This window comes from Notamacropus eugenii, chromosome 7 (genome assembly GCF_028372415.1).
Source record: "Notamacropus eugenii isolate mMacEug1 chromosome 7, mMacEug1.pri_v2, whole genome shotgun sequence".
Classification (NCBI taxonomy): Eukaryota; Metazoa; Chordata; class Mammalia; order Diprotodontia; family Macropodidae; genus Notamacropus; species Notamacropus eugenii.
The window spans coordinates 139,017,537-139,041,077 of record NC_092878.1 but is presented as its reverse complement, the minus strand read 5'-3'; positions in this window follow the sequence as shown (position 1 = coordinate 139,041,077).

Here is a 23,541-nt window from a genome sequence, read left to right as displayed (position 1 = left end):
CCCTTGAAAAGTCATTCATCCCAGACAAACAGGACATAGAGCTAGAACATTCGTTTTAACTCCTAATAAATTCCTTATTGTCAGTCTGTATCTTGTTAAACCTTTTTTAGTGACTTTATTCAATAAAACCACGTAGGGACAATGTAAGTCAGTTCCCACAATTCTGATTTCATGAAGATTAGACTAGAGACAGAAATAAAAGAGGAAGTGAAGCTGATAGACCTAGAGACCTCTGCCTTAGAAATTTCTTTTGCATAATTGCCTGTTATGCACAGGTGGCACATGGGATAGAGTGCTGTACCTAGACTTCAGATTTAGTGAGAACAAAAGATAGCTTTGTGACCCTGAACAAGCGACTTAAGACTTATCTATCTCAGTTTCCTCAGCAATAAAATGAGATAATAATAGCACTTACCTCTCAGGGTTGTTGTGAGGATCAAATGTGACAAATTTTAAGCATTTTACAAGCCTTAAAATATGAGTGCTGTTATTATTATTGCTGGTATTAAAATTGTTAGCATTTGGGTGACATGCCTTTCAATATCAAACTAACCTTGTTTATGTTGCTGCATTAGAATCATAAAACTTAAAGGTTAAAGATGCATTAGAGACCATTGAGTCTAGACAATTATTTTGCAGATATGAAAACTGAGGTCTAAGTAATTGGACCAATTCAGACATCAGGTACTCTGATATCTTTGTTGAATGCCCTTTCCCCTTTGCTGTATTGTGTGCTAGAGGCACTGATGCTGCCTTCTGAACTCCCTTTACTGTGGAGCTGCCAGGAGAAAAGAACTAAGCAAAGGCTAGGACTGAAAGCTCCAGTAAAGATAACAGACATTACATTTGGGTGATTGGTGGTTGATTTGAAACCAGATCAAGACAATTTGCTAAAGTAAACTGTAGATCTTTCGGATAAGAGGGGCCAGTTATCACAACAGCTAACATAAAAGGCTAATTAATTAGACAGGGTTCAAAGGCAGAGCACAAGTCCTAAGTCCAACAAATCATTAATGCAATAGTATGGAATCACAGTGGACAGCTCCTGGTCATAGCTAACATTTCCTGTATGGGAAAGAGCTTTTTAGGAGAGTACCTTTGTGAGTTGTTTAGGGACCACATACATTAATCTGTTTTATCCCCTCCCAGAAGGAAGTCAAAACCAAGTTATTGGACAGGAAGAGCAATTCTATTCTTCCTTACTCCCACCCACCATAATTCTTTCAAAATAATGTTAGTGGAAATCTTAGCTCAGTTGTATATGTGTATTCCCTACCCCAAAGTTCATTTCCATGAGACTCTTCTTACTGGTAGAAAATGGTTATTTAATATTCCATAGCTATGAGAGCTATGTAGTTAGAGCCTGGGAGATGAGAGACCTTGATCCTCTGGCTTCTCACTCTGAGAGAGAAGACACAAAGTTCCAGATTCTCTTTGGGGAGACAAAGACTCTTGGTAGCAGTTGACATGTAGAAGAGTCAGCACCTTGATCATGCCTCTATATTCAGCTCACTATACTAAATATACAGATGTATGTTAGCCTAAAAGACTACATGGAGATCAGAAGAAGTGACACAAGGACACTCTCAAGGTCCCTCCAAAGAACTTTAGAATTGATTGTGAGACATGGGAGATACTGGCATAGTTCTGCCCAGCATGGTGTGCCTATATAAAAGAAGATGCTGTGCTCTATGAGCAAAGAAAACTTCAGTAGCTCAAAAGAAACGTGAGACCTGCAAATTTAGAGACATCTCCACTCCAAATGTTCATATGGACTATTTGTGCCCCACCTGTGGTAGAGCCTTCTGTCATGTTGGTCTGATCATCTCTCTCTCTCTCTCTCTAGATAGATAGATAGATAGACAGACAGACAGACAGACAGACAGACAGACAGACAGACAGACAGACAGATAGATAGATAGATAGATAGATAGATAGATAGATATAAAGAGATAGATAGATAATCTCTCTATATTCTGATCTCTGTTTGCTATCACTTTAAATAAATGAATTTGTTTGCTTTGTAACATATGTTTACTGTGAAATTTGTCTTTGGTGGGAAAGGATTCAAGACTTGGATACTCCTTGGGATACTCCTTCCTCATTAAGAGATAATGATCAGGAGCTCAGGTTGAACCTAAAAATTATTTTCTTTATATCAGCAATATTTAGGGTGTTGTAGATATCATTTTATAGCTTAAAACTCCTACTCTTGAAGAGAGCAAAGTAACAAGCCTTTGACCCCAACCTCCTGCTCCCTTCCTGGCAGGACTCAAAATTTCCCTTGAAGAATGGCGGGTGGAAGATATTCATGTCTCCCTGTAAGTCATATCTAGAAAGATCTATGTGGACACAGATAATTTATGCAAGTAACAAAACACAGCACACCATTTCCCTACATTTGGGAACCTGTCCACAGAAATATATCAATAACTTCTGCCAGCTTATTTTTATAAGAAATTGTGAAGAGTTTTGCTGGTAATTTATTTTATATCTTGGACTAAAAAAAATAATGTTCTTCTAGTGAACTGCAGTATTTTGCCTCAGTAATAGTCTGTTGCTTTCCGAATGGATATACTTAAGTAAAGCTTTTAAACAAAATCACCCTACCACAGAAGCTGGATTAAGTAGAAAATCCTACAGGATTTGACTTTTCTTCAGGTATATAGTTGGAATTAAGAGAGGACACACAATAGTCACTCATACTACTGGGGTCACCTAGCTGCCAACTGGGATAAACCATTTAAACAGATAGTCTGAGGCAAATGACTAGGAGAGGTGGTCCATCTCATGATACCAAGGAACACATCGAATTCAGATGAAAAGGTTCTCAACACATCAGGATACTGTCCACATTGGATGTTCTTTTGGAAAGAAAAGTGTATCCTGTGAACAAATTCCTGTTCAGAGGTTTAGTTCTCTGTGCTTTGCAAAGTATTGAGAATTTTTTTGTTGGAAAAATGTCTTTGCTCTCACAGTGCTGACATGCAGTCTCAGTGGATTGTGAGCAATACAAAACAGGGCTGTTGCTAAGAGCTGGAGGTTTGGGATTTTTTTTTCATCTTCTGCAGTAATTTAATTTCAGTTATTTGATCCTGAAGTATGCATAGTCTCACTCTGGGTTTTTTCTCCCAATTTATAGATTATATAAAAGCTCCCTGCCACTTAGCAACTTAAAGAACTTACATAAGATGACAAAGAATTTCACATATGAACAGTGATGGCTTCCATCTCTGTTGGGCAAACAGAAGGGTGGCTGAGATTCTTAGCGCTAAATGTAACAGCTGTTCCCCTAGATGGCCTAGGAAATGAAGTATCAGTTTGGTAACTGAAACTATGAGAATGCAAAGGTGGATTTCTGCGCCATTATCAGATTCTTGGACCATCTGGGTAAATAGGTCATCTAAAAGTCCTTAAGGGATGGTTGGATTATCACTTGTCCAGTTTGAGGTAGAGGTTTTCCTGGATCTAAACTACACATGGAGGTTACAAAATACGATCTCTGGAATACTGCTGTGCTATAAGAAATAATGAACAGGAGGACTTCAGAAATACCTGGATAGATTTATATGAACTGATGCTGAGTGAAGAAAGCAGAACCAGGAGTACATTGTACACAGTAACATCCACAGTGTGTGAGGACTGTTTTTGATAGACTTTGTCTTCTACAGCAATGCAAGGACCGAAAACATTTCCAAAGGACTAATGATGCAAAATTCCATCCACATCCAGAGAAAAAAACTATGGGGTCAGAATGCAAATTGAAGCAGACTATTTTCTCTTTTGTTACATTTGATTTTGCTTAGTTTTATGCATACCTTCTCCCATTCGTTTTAATTCTTCCATGCAACAGAACTAATGTGAAAATGTGTTTAATAAGAATGCATGTGTAGAGTAAAATAAGATTGCATGCAGTCTTGGGCAGGGGGGAGAAAATTTGGAACTTTTGGAAGTGAATGTTGAAAATTGAAAACAAATAAGAAAATAAATTTATAATAAGTTAAAACATAATTAATTATATAAATTATATTTATTATATAAATAATTAACACAAAATTATAATAAATAAAAAGTAAAAAAAAGAACAAATGATCTCTGAAGAGATTAAATTGAACTTCTTAAATTGAACTTCTATGATTGATTCTTTTAAAAAGTTATTATAATAGAAAAATCAAAACAAGAAATTTTCATGAAAAGAACAATAGATTTGAAGCCAATTAATAAGGGATACAATCCTGACTGTGTCCATTTATCATCTGCCCCGAATTTAACCATTTGCCTCATTTCTTGGGTCTCATTTTTGTCAGGAATAAATTAAGAATTTGAGGCTATATGACTTCTAAAGCCCCTTCCAGGTCCAAATCCTATGATTCTTTGATGACATAATAATGACAGGTAGCATTTATATAGTATCTACTATGTGCCAGGCAGTCTCCTAAGTGCTTTGTAAATGTTATCTCATTTGATCCTCATAATAATCCTATGAGCTAAGTGGCGTTATTGTTCCCATTATATGGATGAGAAAGAGGAGGCAGAGATTTACATTTAGTGATTTGCCCAGGGTCATAGGACCATTAAGTGCCTAGGTTACACTTGAATTCGGGTCTTTCTGACTTCGGACAAGTGTCCTATTCACTATAAAACCTAGATGCCTAATACTTAAAACCCTGGCTCTATAAGCCAACATTAAATCTGCCAATATTTTTCAGAGGGAGTGACAAAATTAAAGTGGCATATCCTGGAGATATAAGATGACCCAACATTTCTCCATTCCTCAAAACTGGGGAGATATGCAGAAGTCAGTAACTAAACTTCATTGGATCTACTGTGCTTTGTAAACTCAAATTTCCTTGTCATTATAACTGCTGCTGATGTTACCTGACGTCTTGAAATCTGGGTCAGAGTCAGTGTCAGAATTAACTGTGGCAGAAAGAAAGTGCTAACCTGAGAATTATTTTAGGGAAAATGTAGAAAATGTAACAGTATTTATAGATGATGTCATATTTCCATATTGGCAAATATACTTGTATCCTACATATATGCACATATAAATACATCTATGGTACATATCCCTCCATTTATGTAGCAATTTAAGATTTGTAAAGCACTTTACATATTATCTCATTTTATCCTTAAAACAATCATATGAGCTGCTATTATTACCCCCATTTTACAGATGAAGAAACTGAGGCTGACAAAGGTTAAGGGACTTTCTTTTAAGTGTGTACATGGTAGGATTTGAACTCAAGTCTTCCTGATTTCAAATCCTATACTTGATGCACTGAACCACCTAGCTGCTTACTTACTACTTCACTAAGTTACAGGGTTAAAAGAAAATCCTTATGATGTCCATTGAATTAGATTACAAGATTCTGGAGGACAGGTGTTCTGATTTGATATGTTTTATATTACAATCAAAATATTTAGAAATGATTAATCAAAATTGCATAAGTTATTTAAAGTTGGGAAGACTGGACCCTTTTAAGGAGAAAAAAGAAAGCCACAAAGGAAGAAGGAAGGAAGGAAAGGAAAGGAAAGGAAAGGAAAGGAAAGGAAAGGAAAGGAAAGGAAAGGAAAGGAAAGGAAAGGAAAGGAAAGGAAAAAAGGAGGGAGGGACAAAGGAAGAAAGAAAAATTAAGGAAGGAAGAAGGAAGAAAAGAAGGAAAAAACGAAATAACAAAAACTATCTAATGTGGTTGTTTTTGGTTTTGCTAAGAAAAAATGAACAGGTAGGCTCTCTGTTTTGGAAAATAGCATATATACCTTACTTGAAAGCAATGTGTTCCATATGCAACTGTTTTTTCCGAATTCATCCAATGGAAGTAAAGGAAAAAGAGGGAGCAAGGACTCAGATGATGGTGTCTACAATCTGAAGGGAGGAACATTGGAACATCAACCAAGCATCTCACTCTAGAGATCATGGGCAGTAGTAAATTACTCTACTGAAAGCAAAAGTGAAAATGCTTTCATTGTTCATCATCATTATTATTATTAAATCCCATGAGCCAAGTCCAATGACAGGCCCTCACTATTCGATCTTTGCAGAGCTTATGTTTGGTCTTTCAGGGAGAAATTGCTTTCAGGTGCTTACATAGGATCACAGACTTGGAAGGAATCATAAAAGCCACCTAGTCAACCTTCTAATATGACAGATGAGGAAATGAATGCCTAGAGAGGTTAAGTGAAAAATGCCTTGGAGCACAGAGCTAGTGTCAGAGGAAAGATTTGAACGATTTCCCAATCCAGCACCTTTAATTACTATATCATGCTGATTCTCAGATCTGGTTCTCTTCTCCCAAAGTCCTCCCTATACTTTTTTCAGTAGATCTGCCTTCTTAAGTAAGGAGAGTTCTTGGCTTCCCTCTAAACTAATATAAGCAAAATGACCAATTGATTTACTTTTGTCCTACATTTCTGGAATCCTTTCCACCAAATTACTTTCTGAGGGCCTTGGTTTGAAGTAAAAATAGCCCATAAATATCTTAAAAAGAGCCTTTTTCTAAGAGTCTGGGATGATTTTGAAACCAAAAAATTGGAGTATGGGGAGAGAACTTAGACGTCTAGGAAAAGCTCTTCAGAATCCCATTTTAAAATTCCTGGTACATTTAAGTAATTGTAATGTAATTACAAGGGCAAAAGATAAATACCAGGTAATATCTCTATAAAAGACATAGAAAAAGAATTCTTAACTGTATGTGTGTCATGCACATCTTTTGGTAAAGCTTATAGATGTCTTTTCAGAAAAAAAGGGGTTTTTTTTGTTATGTTCATTTATTTTTAGTTTTCAACATCAATTTCTACAAGATTTTGAGTTACAAATTTTCTCTCTATCTACCCCCCCCCACTCCAAAACACCTTGTATTCTGATTACCCCTTCCCCTAATATGTCATCCTTTCTATCACACCCCTCCTTTCCCTTATGCCCATCTTCTCTCTTTTCTTGTAGGGAAAGATAGATTTCAATACCCCATTACCTGTATTTCTTATTTCCCAGTTGCATGCAAAAACAGTTCTCAACATTCATTACTAAAACTTTGAGTTCCAACTTCTCTCCCTTCCCCTCACATGTGGAAGTCCCTTATGATATCTCTTTCCTGTTTACCTTTTCATGCTCCTCTTGATTCTTGTGTTTGAAAGTCAAATTTTCTCTTCAGCTCTGGAATTTTCATCAAGAATGCTTGAAAGTCCTCTATCTAATTGAATAATCACTTTTTCCCCTGAAGTATTATACTCAGTTTTTCTGGGTAGGGGATTCTTGGTTTTAGTCCTAGTTCCTTTGACTTCTGGAATATCCTATTCCATGCCCTTCGATCCCTTAATGTAGAAGCTGCTAGATCTTGTGTTATCCTGATTGTATTTCCACAATACTCAAATCATTTCTTTATAGTTGCTTGCAATTTTCTCCTTGACCTGGGAATTCTAGAATTGGGCTACAATATTCCTAGGAGTTTCTCTTTTTGGATCCCTTTCAGGAGGTGATCAGTGGATTCTTTCAATATTTATTTTGCCCTCTGGTTCTGGAATAACAGGGCAGTTTTCCTTGATCATTTCATGATCATTCCTTTTTTTTTTTTTTTTTTTGATCATGGCTTTCACATAATCCCATAATTTTTAAATTGTCTCTCCCGGATCTAGAAAAAAAATTTAAATGTATAAAATAAAATATGTAGGATTATGAAAGAAACCAATTTCATTGAAGTGTAGTTATTGAAATACTTAAACACAAACACACACACACACACACACACACACACACACACACACACATACACACACACACCAAGTCCTTGGACCCAAGTTAAGAGCTTCTGCCATAGAGCATGCCTACTTTTTTTGGTCATAGGAAGCATTCAAAGTATATTGTGGATATAACAACAAATTATTTGTTTTCACACTGTGAAAGTGTCATGATTATTATAATCTTTCAGAGACAGATATGTCTTTTTCTTTAGGTCATTTTGCAGACTTCTGAGAAGAAACTGATAAAATCTTTCCCAAGAAAAGTTATTGTCTAAGAGAAATTTAATAGTTTTTTGTACCAATTTTCCTGTAAGCTTTCTCTCTCTTTTCTCTGTTGCTTAGCACTTGGTTCAAATGGATGTGTACTGCATGTGTGGAAAGAAAGATAAGTATGTACTTCACCTGTCTGAAGGACATTATGATTAACACAGATATTACTGAAACAGTTCACCAGAAATACCAGCCCTATCTTACTTGTGACTTGTTTTTCCCCACCATTCTGTCATTTCCCACCCCCTCTGGAAATACTATAGAATCCATCCAGGATTCTAGAGAAAACTTTTCATGATGGATCCTACTTTTATTAACCCAATACTTTATTCAACCTAATCTTCTTCCCCCAACTCTTAGAAACTCAATTTGTGTTGTTTACAATTCAATCCAGTCTAAACAACCCAATGAACATTTATTAAGTGCCTGCAATATTCCAGGCACTATGCTAAATATAAGACTACAATTAATAAAATGAAAGACAGTCCCTGCCTTCAATGAGCTTACAACTTACTAAAAGGAAGGAAAAAGTGGAATGGGGAGGGTGACACTAAGAGATACCTGACTCACCTTGTTCTATGGACTCAAAAGAAATGAGAGATATGCAGATTTAGAGAATCCACCCCCAAATACTCACATGGAGTATTTATCATACTCATATTTGTCTGATCAGCCACAGTCAGACACACTGTAAATGTGACTAGCATAGTGATGTTATTTTGTTGTTCTTCAAGAGTGAAGGACAACAACCACCATCATCATGGAGCCAAAACCACAAAAAGCAGCAGATACAAAGTGGGAGTAATCTTAGAATCCAGTTTCTTCCTTCTATAAAGGAGGGCATGGCAGGGGTCTTGAGTATTCTACCCCCTAACCTTCCAAATAGGGGAGAGAGGAGACTGAGGGAGGTGGAGTCAATCAAGGCTTGAGTTAACATCAGGGTGGGGAATTTAGAGTTGATGAGCTTATCCTGGGAGAGGTATTAACTTGTATCTGTTGATATTTTTTAAATATTCTCTTTGATTGGTTTATGTAGTATTTTTGCCTAAATAGCTCTCTGAAAGTAGATCTTTGTTGTTATTGCTGTTCCTTCATCCAGTAGATCCTTGAACACTGAAAGTTCTTAATTACAGTAACGCTTGTGTTCATCCTTCCTTGCTGAAGAAGACCATGCCATCAAAGAAATGATGACATGACTTGCACTTGACTTTGTTTTGAGTGAGGGAGGGCTGTGTAGGTCTCTAGCCTCGCTTCTTCTCCAGAACCATCTGAATTTGGTGACCAGATATTCATCAGGATGACTGGAGATGACCCAGGATGCACTGACAGACCTTGGCCCCTTTAGGCCAAGGTCTATGCAGTTACTCACTTAGGGTGAGATAATGCCCATTCATTGAATAGATCTGTTTAAGAAGTAGCCAGGGTATGGTCCCTTTAATGAGGTAAAGAAGAGAAAGACCTCAGTCTGATATAGAACAGAGCATGGAAGTGTTCTTTCTTAACAGTGGTATTACTGATCTCATTTCCTAGTATTTCTGATTTTACCACTAGGGGATAGTACTCACCATTTTCCCAAGTCTGCTCAAAAGTGGGGACCATGCATCAATAATACCATGCTCACCCAGGAAGCTATACCTACACAAAAGGACACATCAGAGAAACACAAGTTCCCTGGCTCTCACATAATATCTTTGTCCTTTTTTTAGGTAATGGCATGCATTGCATTAGCCAAGGGGTGTGATCTCCAATTAAATTAGATTCTTGGAAGGAAGGAAGGAAGGAAGGAAGGAAGGAAGGAAGGAAGGAAGGAAGGAAGGAAGGAAGGAAGGGAAGGAAGGAGGAAGGGAGAAAGGGAGAGAGTGAGTGAGGGAGGGAGGAAACATTCTCTAAACATCTACTTTGTGCCAGGCACTGTGATAAGCATTTTGCAAATATTATCTCATCTGATCCTGACAGCACCCCTGGGTAGTAAGTACTTCTATTTTTACAGCTGGAGATACTGAGGAAGACAGAGGTTAAATAACTTGTCCAGGGATCTACAGCTTTTAAGTAACTTCCTTCCTTCCTTCCATCTGAAGTGAACTGGTTCCCTTGATCTAAATTAGTTAATTTAAGGCACAGAGGCAGAACATAGTTCCATCCAAATCTCTAGTGACATATTTACAGAACCAAGTCTGGCTAGGAACAGGGTGAATGAAACAGCAATTCTAAATGAAGCCAGGAGAATAGAAAAGCTGGTTGGTTGGGAATTAGCCAAGGATATAATCTTACATCATTAAAAATGCCACCATGTGGTTGCTAGAAAAGGGTGCTAAGACAAATTATTGGAGAGGTAAATTGTTATATAAGTCTGAGCTCCCCCTGCCAATTAAAGAGAGACCATGTTCTTCTGTGTGTGAGAAAGAAGTCACTGCTCTGGCCTCATTTTCAGTTCTATTGTATATTATCGTCTAGAATCCCTTTTCACCTTGACTTAGGTCATACCTGTCCCGAACCTTTGGTTAGCCCCACTATTTGTTGTTCCCTTGCTCAATAAACTCCACTCTTTCCTTTTTAATTGTAGAACCAAATACAAACTTTACTATTTGGTATTTAAAGTCCTTCACAACCTGTTTCCCACTACCTTTCCAAGATGAATATCCATTTATATTCCTAGAATGTAGAGAACATGCTATACTCCAGCCTCTTCTTTCTCATATATGACATCCCATCCATTTCCCTTTTCATCTCTTCCTCTTAGAGACGCTCATTTCCTTTAAAATTCAGTTCAGATGCCCTCTCCAATGTAGCTTTTTTTCTGATTTCCCCCTCCCCCACCAACCTTGAGTACCTCCTCCCAAATGATCTCGTATTTATTTTGCATATGTTTTATGATTATATGTGTTTTCTTCTTTGATATAATATATGTTCCTTGAAAACAGGGTCTCTCATTTTTATTTTGAATCCTCAGTGCCTAATACAATGCCTGGCTCACAGAAAGAATAATAAATACATTTGTTATGATTGATTATCTGTTACCATTCTTATCTGATACTCAGTATCAATGGCTAGAATCCCATAGCAATGTTGACCAGTCCACTACAGATGAAAGAAATCTAATCTTTACAGGGTCATTGTTTCATGCAGTTACTAGGACTCTTCCAGGTCTGACTCTATCTCTTTTACCGCAGCAAGTATTCCAATCTTATCTTCTCTCCCACATGCTCCACTTAAGAGAGTTTAGAGAACTTACAATTCAACCATTATCCACTAGCTACACTCCTTCGATTCCACATTAGATGAGGGCAGGGATTGTCTTTCTTTTTTCTTATTTGTAAACTTAGTCCTTAGCAAGTAGTAGTTGCTTTGTTGTTTAGTCGTATTGACTCTTCCTGACTTCATTTGGGGTTTTCTTGGCAAAGATACTGGAGTGGTTTGCCATTTCCTTCTCCAGCTTATTTGACAGATTGAGGAAACTTCAAGTAAATAGGGTTAAGCGACTTACCCAGGGTCATACACCTAGTAAGTGTCTGGACAGATTTGAACTCCAGGAAATGAATCTTTCTGACTCTAAGCCCAACACTCTAACTATTGTGCCACCTAGCTGCCCCCAATAGATGCTTAACAAATGTTTATTGAATTGAATTTTCAAGCTTCTTTGCTTTTGTCAAGCTTCTTTCAAGCAGAGGACTTATGTCTCTACTGAGACATCCATCATCCCAAGCTTCGTCTTCTCTCCTATTCTTCCCCTCATAAGCCCTCTTTGTGATCCCAGGTCTCCTCTTTGGTCTGAGAATGAAGTGGCACCATTTTCCTTGCCCAGGTAAAGTCAGCTATGTACACTTGAATGAAATTCCCTCCCATCTCCTGAAAGAGCTTTCTCCTTCAGTCATTCCCTCTTCCACACCTCAAATCTTTTTAATATGCTAACTACTTCCTAATTGCCTACAAACACACCCTCCTTAAATATTCTCTCGAAGACTCTGCCATTCCCTCAATCTGTCATCTCAGACTTTTTGTTTTCTTTTTCACAGCTCGTACTCTTAGGACAAGAAGACATGACACTGTCTACCCACGGTTTCATCCCCCACGATCTTCTCAGTCCCCTTCACACTGCACTCAGATCTCCCCAAAGATATCAATGATGTCTTAACAGACAAATCTAAGTCTATTATTCTCAATTATTACCCTACATTTTTTAGTAGTTATTTATTTTAAAAATTCCCCAGTTACATGTAAAAAGAGTTAACACTTGTTTTTAAAACTTTGAGTTCCAAATTCTCTCCCTTCCTCCCTCCCCAACATCCCCCCACATTGAGAAGGCAAGCAGTTTGATATGTTATACACATATACGTATGATATAAGTCATGCAAAACATCCATGATAGTCATGTTGTGAAGGAAAAAAGACAAAGAAAAAAACTCAAGAAAAGCAGAGTTGTTTCTTTCTTGTTTTTTTTTGTTTGTTTGTTTTTTAATATGCTTCAATACATATTTAGAAACCATTAGTTCTTTCTGTGGGGATGGCTAGCATTACTCATCCTAAGTCCTTCAGCGTTGTCTTGGATCGTTGTATTGCTGAGAACAACTAAGTTATTTACAACTCTTCATCTTACAATAATGCTGTTACTTTGTACACAGTCCATTTAACTTTGCATCAGTCTGTGCAAGTGTTTCCAGGTTTTTCTGAGAGCATACTGCTCAGGATCTGGAGAACCAGATCCAAGTATGGGCAAAGCAACAGAGCCCTGCCTCAGTGGTAGCAAAAGGACCCCTATAATCTCCTTCTGACCAGCTATTTGACCACCTTTGCCATCTGTGGGCTGAAAACTCTTGAAGCAACAGGAGCAGCTACTGCCACTGCTGCTGATTCAGTCACTCCTGGGTTTGCTGGGGCTGTTCTGGGGTGGCCTGGCTAGACTGTGCTCCACTCACACCCTCATGTAGCAGATCTTTCCTGTCAACTTTCCGAGTTATCTTGGGCTGGAAATTTGTTTCACTCCATTTATTGTGAGTTCTGCTGCTCTAGAACTTGTTTCGAGTCATTTTCTAAAGGTGTTTGGAGGATTTTGAAGGAGCGTTCAGGTGAGTCCCTGCCTTTACTCTGCCATTTTGGCTTTGCCTGCAATCATTCCCTGCTAAACCTCTCTTTATACTGTTGACCACCTCTGCCTCATGGATGCTCTCTTGTGCACTGACTTTAGGAACATTCTCTCTCCTGGTTGCTTAACTGCTGCTCCTTCTCAGTATCCTTTGCTGGATCATTATCTGTCTTGCCCCATAACCACGATCATACCCCACAGCTCTGTCCGGAGCCTTCTTGTCTTTTCTCTATGTATCTTTTTAGTTGGTGATCTCATGAGTTTAATTGGTTCTATCATCTTTGGGTTGTTTTTTTGTTTGTTTGTTTGTTTTGTTTTGTCATTTTTTCTGCCATGTTGCATCTGGAGTCATATAATATAGGTTCAAATCCTTGCTATAACTTACTAGCTCTATGACCTTATGCAAATCACTTCAGTGCGTTAAATCCATTCAATGCTTGTTGAATTAGCCTAGTGCAGGCCAGAGAGTCAGGAAGACTCATCTTCATGGTTTCAAATTGGACTTTGGACAATTACTAGTGTGACCCTTGGCAAGTCACTTAGCCTTGTTTGCTTCAGTTTCCTCATCTGTAAAATGAGCTAGAGAAGGAAATGGCAAACCACTCCAGAATCTTAGCAAAGAAAACTAAATGGGATTAATCAAGATGTGGACACAACTAAAAATAACTGAATAACAACAATGCTGCAATCAAAACTGGGAGAAATATTCCCTTCTCAAGGAAACCACTAAACTGCACTATCAGCCATCAGTCTGAAAAAAATTTAACCCAAAGTGGGTGTCAAAGCTAAAATTCCACCGTCTGAATTGTCTAGGACTCTGAATCCTCTTTGAGCATGTATCTCCACCTTCTTTGAATGTTCTTTTAATCTGCTGATTATATCTGAGAGAAAGCCTCAATTAGATACTTAATGGTCTTTAACACCTACTAATCTCGCTTTTAACCAGGAGGTTTTTGCCCCAGGCTAAGAGCAGACAATTTCATCTGTAAAGGAGAAGAAAGTTTTAGAATGCCTTAAGGCCCAAATCCAGAATCTTGAGGGAAGATGGTTTCCTGCAGAGGAACTACCGCGTTTTCTGTTTACATTATACTTTACAATTTGTAAAGCTCTTTTACCCCTCCTGACGTCTCTGTGAAGTAGGTAAGGTATGGTGCCTTTTTTACAGACGGAGAAACTGCAGAACAGAAAGCTTAAGTGTCCAAGGTCACTAAGGCCAAACCTTGCTGACCTCCGGAGTAGCCTGCTTTCCCTCCATCAAACTAACCCTCAAACAAGGTAGCGCTGACAGTCTGAATACATCGCCTTAACCGGACCATTGACAGATATCTTCACTTTAGTTTGTAGACATGTTCTTGCTATAAATTGAAAGATGACCAAGAATTAGCAAAGAGAGGTGGAGAGTGTAGTTGGCAAATAATTAATAATAATGATAATAGAGTATTTTTCCCTCAAAATGAAATCCAAATCTTTCTTCCCAGCACCAAACTTAATTAAGGATAAAATCACTAAGACATGGGGAATGTGAAAGAAATCTGTTGGGAATGAAGGCTTAAGAAAATTGTATCAAAAGCCCCTATACATAATTTATTTCCTCATTTTTTCTCTGGACATCATTGAAAAGTACATTTTGTAGATCTCCGAAACAGAAATGGCACCGGGTCCATCGTTTGAGTATTCTATCTGCAAAGGGCAAATGTTTACGTAGGGGAAGTAAAGATCAATGGCTTGATGGGAGAGGAGTTGTGGGGAAGGGACTGAGAGGTTACATACATAAACACATACGCACACATACTCACAGATACACACATACACACACACACACACACACACACACACACACACCCAAATGATTTTAGTGTGCAAGTACTGAGCAGTTCAAAAGAACTGAGTACTATTTTAATAAACAGAAAAATAAGTTGCTGTGGTGAAATTGTTAAGTCCGCAAGCATCTACTGTGTGCATCACACTATTCTAAGCACTAGGGATACAGACAAAGGCAAAACAAAATTTAAAAAAACCCTGAACAAACAACCAAACCCGAAACACCAACAACAAATAGTCCCTGCACTCATTAAGAGTTCATTGTCTAATGATAGACAATTACTAAATTTCTTACACTTCAAGTTCAACTAACTTCTCGTTTTCATTAAAGGGATTGTAAACTATTTTTAAACTCATTAAAAGAGGAGCAGTGATTTCTTGGACTAGGTGTGGTTCAGAGAAAAAGAACATTGAATATAGTTTCATAAAACCTGCATTCATATTCCCCTTACTTCCCCCACACCTCCCCTACTTGGGAACTCACTGAACCTTGGCAAAGTCACTGAACATCCCTCCACCCAAGTTTCCTTATTTGTCAAATGTCAGAGTTAGATTACATGAGTTCTGAGGTCTCATTCAACTGGAGATCTAGGATGCTTTTGAAGGGTTGAAAGGTAGGAAAACTTGAGTTCAAATTCTGCTTTAGATCCTTGCTAAAAGTTGTGTGACCTTGCGCAGATCTGTCTTCACCTGTAAAATCAGAAGGTTGGACTATGTAGCTTTTGAGCTTATAACTTTAAGAGTTTACAGTTTTCAGTCTATGATTCTGTGATGCCCTTATACTGCAGAGTACTTTATCCTTACATTCTTTCTCCTCCCCTTGACTTTTGTGGCACACATTGTTCTCGAATCTCTTCCTAATTGTTGTACTCTACCATGTTTTTGTTTTCCTCCTTACTACATGTGAACATTGCCATAGATCAGAGGTTCTGAAATGTGTGTGTGCGTGTATGCATTTGTTATTGGTCAGTCTGGTGAAGTTTCTTGATTCCTCACTAGAATTCTGTTTTAAAATGCATGATACAAAAGGCATAGGATTACAAAGGAAACCAATGACACTGAGATATCTATGATCAATTTCATGCAATTGACAGTTTTTATTGTCCTACGTTCATAGTGATAATGAGGTGCTAGAAATTAACCAGGCTTCTCCTCAGAATCTCTTTTAGTTCTGTAGTCACTGAATCTGAGTTGGCCTTGGGAGAAGTTGGGTCTTACTCACTCAGCCTTCTAGTTTCCAGGGTCTTTTTCCTCCATGACTCAATGAGTTTTATTTATTTATTTATTTAAGGTGGGACTTTAGCAGAGGACTGAAATAGATATGTCGGATAAATGGTACTTCTATTTAGACCCTAATGCTGGTTCATGTGAATATAATTACAGAATTCACAGAATGTTTGTGGATCCCACAACTGACATCATAATGAGAGGAAAAACTTACCAAAACATCAGTTAGACTGAGAAATGAAAGTAACACTATCTTAAAGTGTCATATCTATAAAGAGAATAATTTTGCACATAGATGGGTACATGTTTTCCAAATATGTATACAGTCAGTCCCTGACTTACAAATGGATTATGTTTAATTTTTTTTGACTTTTGTTATTTGGGACTTTGCACATATTTGCCCAAAGAAATGATCTTATAAATAATGCTTGAGTTCCCAAGATGGACATTTGAAATGAGAAAGAATAGAAAATATCATTAGTGAATTACTAGTAATTAAATATTTTTAAATGAATAAAATGTTTTGTTTTGTTTTTTTTTTTTTGCTTTGCTTTGTTTGTTTTTACTACAGTTTAAATATTGGTACTTAAGAAAAAAACGTGTACCTGTAAAGGAAGATGGTAACGTGTATGTGTTTGTGTGTGTGTGTGTGTGTGTGTGTGTGTGTGTGTGTATGTGTGCAGTTTCTGAAGGAGATTGCTGGGTGCTTACAAGGGATTTAAAGATTTAGATTTAAATTTGTCAGGGGACAGTGGACAGAATGCAAGATTTTGGAGCCAGAGAGAAGTGGGCAAATCCAACCTGTTACTTTAGTATGATATTGAACAAGCCTCTTTTCTAAACCTTACTTTTCTTCTGTGGAAAATGATGGTTTGGATTACATGATCTCCAAGGTTGCTTCCGGGTTGAAAGGACTGTGTGCACTGTCCTCATATTTACAGTTAAATCATCTGATGACAATTGTTCTTTGTCATGTGTAATTTTACTGAGACACTTCTGTCTTTCTTTTCCTTCACAGAGGTATGTAGCTAGCATTGTTCCTGAGCTTTATTTTTTTTTTTTAAAGCTCATGTTTGCCTTAGGAATAGAATGAAGGATGAGAAAAATACATTTTTTTCTAGAGGCAAGTAACCCAGCATTTGAAGAGACAAAACAAAAGAAAAAGAGAGAGCTTGTGTATGATCATGAGAAAAAAGATTATCTGAGTTTATGAAGAATGCAGAAATGGAGGCAGAGAGAAATGAATCAAGGTCACTTAGGAATTGAGGATCAAAGGTGGAATTTGAGACTAGTGTTAACTGAACTCTAAGTAAAACACTGAGGAAAACTGAAAAGTATAGAATATACAAAGTCTTTCTTAAGGGACACAAACAACAGGAGGGAAAAAAAAATATTAATCTAGTCCTTTAACACTTTCCACCAGAGGGCATAATCAGCTCAAGACAGTCTAGTTGCTGTGTGGGGTGAGGTAACTAGAAAACTAGTTTATAGGGCTACTAAAGAGATTTGTGGTAGCAAAGAAGACAGCATGCAATTGGAAAGTTGTATGTGTGGGATGTTCATAAAATGGGTGTATATTGCTGCTGCTTTGCTCATACAATTTTATAGTAAATGCCTGACTATTTCCAGAATGATAATCTGCATCGTAATTTCATCCATAGTTATTCTTTGGTCATTTCAGTCTTATTTGATTTTTCTTGATCCCATTTGGGATTTTCTTGACAAAGATATTGGAGTGGTTTGCCATTTCTTTCTCCAGCTTATTTGACAGATGAGGAAACTAAGTCAAATATGGTTAAGTGACTTGCCCAGGGTCACTTAGTCAGCTTGTAAGTGTCTGAGGCTGAGTTTGAACTCAAGAAGATGAGCCTTCCTGAGTCCAAGCCTGATTCTCTATCCACTGTGCCACGTAACTGCCTTTTTCATTCATAACAAACCTTATTATAAAATTCATTGAAGATATCTACTCATATATTCCTGTGTTGACATCCTCAGTACCATCTATTAGCAGAATTTAATTTATTTTCTTGTAACTTTGTTAACATCTCAAGTATCTGTTTACTCAACATACAGAGTAAGTTTTCAAAACTCAAACTTTAAATCACTTCCTTTTTTTTTTTCTGGGAGACTAAGAAAGAGTAAATTTTGTGAATGATCAATTTCTAATGGAAAGAAATTCAGTAGAAGACAAGATGGGAAAAGTAGACTAGACAGTATTCTAGATAATTCAGAAGCATATATCCATATATTGGAGTTTTATTATTTAAGGTAATTTATATTTAAATATAGAGAGAAAATATATTCTCAAGCCAATTACAAATGATTTTTGGATTTCCCACCATTAGTGATTGTCCAATTTTACTTTCTTTTTGTGAATCAACAATGATTGATATGTAACTGTATTTTATAAATGCTTCCCATTCTCTCATTCTTCTCCATCTCTCTCTCTCTCTCTCTCTCTCTCTCTCTCTCTCTCTCTCTCTCTCTCTCTCTCTCTCTCTCTCTCTTTCGTCAAGTACCTAAAATATGGCCTTTGGAATGAACTTTTAGTTTTATCTCAAATGCATTGTTTTCTTTTCAATGTCTGGCAATTTGTGAGATGCTAGAATATGGAACAAATAAATTTCTCTGCTATAAAATCTTTTTTGGTCTATTTACATAAATCAAAACAGATGCTGCTACAACGTTTACACAAGGAACTACAGAACACAGATGGAAAAGAATCAAGCCTGGCTAGAAGAGTTTGGTATTTTTAAACTACAACTGTTTAAAATATATAAATTTGGTACTAGGGGTTTGAAACCTATGGTTTTGGTAAGATTCCCATAAAGAGACATAAGATGAGCATCAAACTAGAGAGAAATTCTTGTTTTCCACTTCATTATGGTGCTTGAGTTAGGAAGTGACATCTCTCTCACCATTACCTTTATTTTTAGATATAATTGAATAAAAAAGACCTAAGATTACATCCAAAATACACATTTGAATAAGCTGTAACATAGGTTGGTGTGAATTTTTAGGAGTATTATTGGTTGTTTTGCTTTTTCTTGACCAACTTTCTAATCAAATATGACTGTATTGACTGTAAAGAAAACCAAAAGTCATTTGTTAGGGTCTGAATTGACTGTAAAGAAAACCAAAAGTCATTTGTTAGGGCTGCTTCAGGTCAGGAATGACAGGGCCAGGTCAGATCAAGAGTTCTTTACTGGCAGGAGGCATAGGGCCATAAGAGTCATTCAAGTCAACACAACACAGACTCATGAATCTCATAAGGAATGTCAATTTTAATTCATTTTTGATTGTACCAAATCTGGTAGCTGGATAAAACCTGAGACATTACCAGATCTTTTTTTTTTTATTTGACAGATGAGGAAACTTTTAAAAACACTTCTATTTATTTTTTTTTACATTTATGAAATAAAAGCAATTCCAAAACAGGATAAAAAAAGATGATTGAACACGAAACTGCAAAACTATTGTATACAACTTGTTATTCCTTTTTTAAATATATAATAACACTAACATATAACTTTCTTTTTAAATTTTTCTTTTCCTTTAATACTCAGATGTTATAGGTCCTATTTAATTTCATAGTGTTTCGCTCACGATCTTTTCTCAGTATGTCTATAAGAATATGATTCTTAAACGATATAATTGCAAGTTGTATCAAGATTCCTCACTCTGGGGAATGGAAACAAACATATATTGTTTGATGTTATATATATGTGTGTGTGTGTGTGTGTGTGTGTGTGTGTGTGTGTGTATACTCTCTGAGAGAGAGAGAATATCCGTGTGGGAGGGGTATAAAAATATTGATGCATACATATATGTGTATATGAGTTGTTGCTTAGTTGTATCCAATTCTTTGTGACCCCATGGACAATATCATGCCAATGTTGTTCATGCGTTTTTCTTGGCAAAGATACTCTATCTCTAGAGACTGTTTAAATAAAGATACATATATATATATATATACATACATATATATCTGTATGTATGTATGTCTCTTTGTATCTCTCTCCCTCTGTCTAGCCACGCATCTGCCCATCTGTCTGTCTGTCTAGGCAGCTAAGTCGTTCCAGTGGATAAAGCACTGAACCTGTAGTCAGGAAGACCTAAGTTCAAATTCAACTTCAGACACTTACTAGCTGTGGGACTGGGGACAAGTCACTTAACCTCTGTTTGCCTAAAGGGAATGACAGACCACTCCAGTGTCTTAGACAAGAAACCACCATAGATGTTATTGGAATAAAGAGTGGACAACCACAAAGTATTTAAAGATAGGTGAGCAGATTTTGTTTGTGCCCGAAGAAAAAAAGTCTTTGAGACTTCATGAGGCAATTCAAGGTAAGAGATAGAGAATTATTGCGTTGGAGGTCTCTCTTGTGTGTTTTGGGAGAGATGGTGGGGAACAGGTGATCTTCCATGACCTTGGATCTGAGGTCTACTATCTCCTGTGCATAAACATGGTATCTCCCCTTTCAAGAACCTTTTCTGGTAGAAGTCTACATTCACCGAGGAAGACAATTCAGCTTAATTTCTGGTCAGTATATAGTATATTCCCCAAATTACCTACACAGTCTAGGTCCATTACCTGGAATGTGCATTTGCATTATAATCACCAAACAACTTTGGAATTTCTCTCTCTCCCCAAAACCAAAGTCATTGTGGCCAATCTGTGCAAATAAGTGGGTGGGGAAAAGATACCTAGGCAATCTATGCCTTAGGAGCAAGTTTATTATTCTTTCTGACAGGAGAGGAGGAGGTGAGGTACCCAGATAGCATTCAGCCAGCTGCATCTACTCACAGGATCCTGTTTGTCCATCATTTTCAAAGAAGGCCATGCCATCAGAGAAATGATGACATGACTTGCACTTGACTTTGTTTTGAGTGAGGGAGGGCTGTGCAGGTCACCAGCCTCCCTTCTCCTCCAGAGCCATCTGAATCCAGTGACCTGATAATCCTCAGGATGACTGGAGATGACCCAGGATGCACGGGGAGATCTTGGGCCCTTTAGGTCAAGCTCTCTGCAGGTACTCAGTGAAGGTGAAGCAACGCCCATTCATTGAATAGACCTGTTTAAGAGGTAGCCATGGAGAGGAGAGGAGAGGAGAGGGGAGGGAAGAGGAGGGGAGGAGGCATTAAAACCCAGGTCAACAGGGCAAATTTTGGCCATCCAAAATTTACCTTCCTTTGGAGAAGGAAGAATTTCCCTCCCCTCCCCTCCTCTTCCTCCTTTCCCCTCCCCTCCCTTTCCTTCCCCTCATCCCCTATCCTCTCCCCAAACCTTAAACCTACTATACTCTAAAACTGGCACTCCAAGGGACCCCTGCCAAGGTCTCCTGGAACCCCTAGCTTTAGAGTCATTATCAAGAGTAACTGTTGCTGTTTCCCACCCAGCCTGATGTCTTTGTTTTTCTTGACCTCATTAAAGGGGCCTTGCCCTGGCTACTTCTTAAACAGGTCTATTCAATGAATGGGCATTGCCTCACCCTAAAGGTGCCATTGCCTAAAGGGCTCAAGGTCTCCCCGTGCATCCTAGGCCATCTCTAGTCATCCTGAGGATTATCAGGTCACTGGATTCAGATGGCTCTGGAGGAGAAGGGAGGCTGGTGACCTGCACAGCCCTCCCTAACTCAAAACAAAGTCAAGTGCAAGTCATGTCATCATTTCTCTGATGGCATGGCCTTCTTCCACAACGAAGGACAAAAACGATTATTCTTTCTGGTTCAGTTGTTTTCTCTCCCTTTTCCTATGCAAATGAAGTACTAAAAGCCTCATACCCTTCCAAAATGTACAAATGATACACTTAAAAATGAGACAGATCCGCCCTTTACAAGGTATAAATGCATTTAGAATAAAACATATACTTATAGTAGTGAATATCTCTTGTCTCCAGTCAGCCTACCCAAAATAAGCATCTAGCCATCCAATTTGTTGCCGCAGGTGCATAACCCTAGTTCTCCCCATCCCCAATCCCATCTCGTGTTCTGTTCTGAGATTTAAAGATTGAAGAAACCATATATATATTTTTTTTAAACAGGAGGAACCAGAGGCATAGATAAGTGACTTACCCAGAGTCACACAGCCAATAGAGTATATGAAGTAGAATATAAACTTCAGTCTTCCTGATTTGAAGCCAGCACTCCATCTTCTGTGCCACTAGCTACCTCAATCAAAAGCCACTATTATTGCTATTGGAAAGGACTTGATAATCTGCCACTCTGTGGCTCCACCCACAATCTGTATGACCGCCTAGGTCAAAACTTCCTTTCCTTCCCAAGCCACCATTCATCTATATGGTGAATGTAAGCTACTCATTGGAACCATGAACTCTCACTTTTGTTGTTTTTGTATCCTAAGCACATTGCATGGCACAAAGTAAATATCCAAAGCTTATTGACTGATCGACTGATCCCATCCCCTTACTCCATTACCTTCCCCTTCCCCCTCCTGCCCCCCACACCTCAAACAACGGAAGCCAAACTTACTCTCAGAAGGAAGATCCCCAGCTTAGAGGTCTTCACTGTTCTTCATTGAGTCCTGGCTGCTTTGCCCTTTCCTGGACAGAATATTTCAGTACAGAGATCCCCTCATATTCCAGGTTCTTTGGGAATTTAACAAGAATGCCCTATCCAAGGGAAAGAGCCACTGATTCTGTAGCTGCCAAAAGACTGTCCTCATACTTGTTCACTAGATAGTGCTTCATTGTAGACAGGTTGGCAAATAACGTTACATGCCAAGGATTAAGAGATGTGTCCACAGTGTTTACTCATTTCTAACTCTCTGTCTTTTAAGGATACACTAAAAGCCTTACTACTTGGCCAGCTTTGCTTACATCATATTGTTTTTTTTTTTTTTTTATTTCCTTCATCTGTTTGTAATGTGTGAGGTGGAAGTCGAAGGTATAATAACGGAAGCTTTCTCTGCTCAGCCTTAGTCAGGACATTAGGTCTAGAAAAAGGTGGCAGCCATGAGTCATGTGGCTAGACTGAGGAATGAGCTTTTTGTTGTTATCAGGGTTGGACCTTCCCTTTCAAAACTGTCAGTGATCTTCTTATCCATAGTAATACTGTAAACACTGATGTGATTTTGTTTTCATTCCTCTGAGTCTGGCTGAGGGAGAGTTTCTAACAACCTTGTTGGATTAGGATGATACAAGAAAGGACAGAAAGACACACAGACTTTTTATTTTCTGTTTCTCTTTGCTTTCTTCTATCGGGCAAAAGACTCACAATAGTTCCTCCTCTGACAGAAAGAGAAGACTTCAGATGGAGAAGCCCCTCTCATAGATGTTACAGAACAGAGTACTGAGAAGGACTTTGGAGGTCATCTGGTCTAAGCTCTTTTTATTGTTTTCTTTTCCTTTTAATTTAATATTTTATTTTCCCCCAATTACATAT